Raw genomic sequence first — 2970 nt, forward strand, 5'->3', positions numbered from 1 at the left:
GATTGCTACTTAGAATTTGTAAAATTTCCTTCCGAGTAGTTAATTTTCGTTGAAGATACGAAAAATGAACTAAAATTCTGGAAAATTCTTGTAATAAATTATTGTAAAAATCTTCTTAAATTTACGAGACACTTTTTTTTCTGTGTGAGCATCCCCGATCATGTATGAATTATGCTAATCCATTCGATAGTCTATATAGATTGTTTGCAACAACTTTTTTATTTATTTCTTTAATTCTTAGTTCGTATGCATACAAAAATGAAACTGAAAACTTTAATTAGAGCAGAGTATGCAGTCACATGCTGATAGATGTGGTTTCAAAGTTTTTCATATTGCCTTTGCTATAAGAAACGGAAACTCAAACGCAAACACTTTCACAAAAACGAAAGAAAATACAAAAACCATGATGATATAAGGACACAAAAATATGCATGTGTATGTCAGTGGTTGTATGTGGTCATATATGTGTGTGTGTGAATGTTACCGTGTATAGGTTACGTTTGTTTTTATACCCTCCACCATAGGACGGGGGGTATATTAACATTGTCATTCCGTTTGTAACACATCGAAATATTGATCTAAGACCCCATAAAGTATATATATTCGGGGTCGTGGTGAAATTCTGAGTCGATCTGAGCATGTCCGTCCGTCTGCTGAAATCACGCTAACTTCCGAAAGAAACAAGCAATCGACTTGAAACTTGGCACAAGGTGTTGTTATAGGTGTAGGTTGGATGGTATTGCAAATGGGCCATATCGGACCACTTTTACGTATAGCCCCCATATAAACTGGCACTCAGATTTGGCTTGCGGAGCCTCTTGGAGGAGCAAAATTCATCCTATCCGGTTGAAATTTGGTACATGGTGTTAGTATAAGGTCTCTAACAACCATGCAAAAATTGGTCCATATCGGCAAATTTCATCCGATCCGGCTGAAATTTAGTACATGGTTTAAGTATATTGTCTCTAACAACCATACAAAAATTGGCCCATATCGGTCCATATTTATACATAGCCCCAATATAAACCGATCTGCAGATTTGGAGTGTGGAGCCTTAAGAGAAGCAAATTTCATCCGAACCGGCTGAAATTTCGTACATGGTTTAAGTAACAGGATGGCTGATATGTCCCCGGTCTAACAAAGAAAAACACATTTTTTTGTCAAAATTCGTTTTTATTATTCAACATAGTTCCCTTCAAGAGCGATACAAAATTTTTGATACCATTTTGGTAGTACTCCTTCGGTTTTGCCTAATAATAGGTCTCAGTTTCGGCGATCACCTCTTCATTGCAGCCAAATTTTTTCCTTGCGAGCATCCTTTTGAGGTCTGAGAACAAGAAGAAGTCGCTGGGGGCCAGATTTGGAGAATACGGTGGGTGGGGAAGCAATTCGAAGCCCAATTCATGAATTTTTGCCATCGTTCTCAATGACTTGCGGCACGGTGCGTTGTCTTGGTGGAACAACAATTTTTTTTTTCTTCATGTGGGGCCGTTTTGCCGCGATTTCGACCTTCAAACGCTCCAATAACGCCAATTCGGCTGAAATTTGGTACATGGTGTTAGTATATGGTCTCTAACAACCGTGCAAAAATTGGTCAATATCGGTCCATAATTACATATAGCCCCCATATAAACTGATCACCAGATTTGAACTCCGGAGCTTCTAGGAAGACCAAAATTCATCTGATTCAGTTGAAATTCGGTACGTGATGTTAGTAGTTATATGGTATCCAACAACCATGCAGGAATTGGTTCATATCAGTCCATAATTATATATAGCCCCCATATAAACCGATCCCCAGATTTGACTTCCGGTGTCTTTTGGAGAAGCAAAATTCATCCGATCTGGTTGAAATTTGGTACGTGGTGTTAGTATATGATATTTAACAATCATGCCAAAAGTGGTCCATATCAGTCCATAATCATATATAGCCCCCATATAAACCGATCCCGAGATTTGGTTTTGGAGCCTATTGAAGGAGCAAATTTCATCCAAGTCATTTGAATCATGCCTAACTAGGTCCATATCGGTCTATAGTTATATATATAGCCTTCAGATAAATCGATCCTCAATCACACAAAAATTGGTCCATATCAAGTTCATAATTGTATATAGCCCCCGTATAAGCGACCACCATATTTCAATTCTGGCTCTCTACAACGTATGGACTAACTCACAATTTAGAAAACAATGTTAAGAAGTTTTAAGATACCACAACCCAAGTAATTCGATTGTGGATGGCAGTGTTTCGTAGAAGTTTCTACGCAATCCATGGTGGAGGGTACATAAGATTCGGCCTGGCCGAACTTACGGCCGTATATACTTGTTTTAATAATGAACTCAATTTTAGTGGCCTACTAACTCTGTAGGTGGGAGCCACCGTGGTGCAATGGTTAGCATGCCCGCCTTGCATACACAGGGTCATGGATCCAAACCCAGTTTCGACCAAACAACAAAAAAGTTTTTCAGCGGTAGATTATCCCACCTCAGTAATGGTGACATTTCTGTGCGTTTCAAAGCTTCTCTAAGTGGTTTCACTGCAATGTGGAACGCCGTTCGGACTTTACAAAGGAGATCCCTTGTCATTGCGCTTAACATAGAATCGGGCAGCACTCAGTGATAAACGAGAAGTTCACAACTGTGGTATCACAATGGACTGAATAGTCTAATGAGCCTGATATATCGGGCTGCTACTATACCTAACCTAACCTAACTCTGTAGGTGTAAAACCAAGTATAGCTCCTAATATCAGGCGTTTCAGTTCAGATTGTGATAAAATTGCAATAAACATACACTCCCTAATTTTCATAAATAACGAAATGCGGTTCATCTCGCAAACCTTTACCAATGATACCCCCAAATGCTTAGTTTTACTAATTCAGTAGGTGTGGTAGGGTCCGCCCGACTTTCTACTTTACTTGGTCGGTTTTTTACAAAAATTTTGCTACGCCATAGGGCATTAGCCAGTTT

This window comes from Haematobia irritans, chromosome 5 (genome assembly GCF_050003625.1).
Source record: "Haematobia irritans isolate KBUSLIRL chromosome 5, ASM5000362v1, whole genome shotgun sequence".
NCBI classification, from domain to species: Eukaryota; Metazoa; Arthropoda; class Insecta; order Diptera; family Muscidae; genus Haematobia; species Haematobia irritans.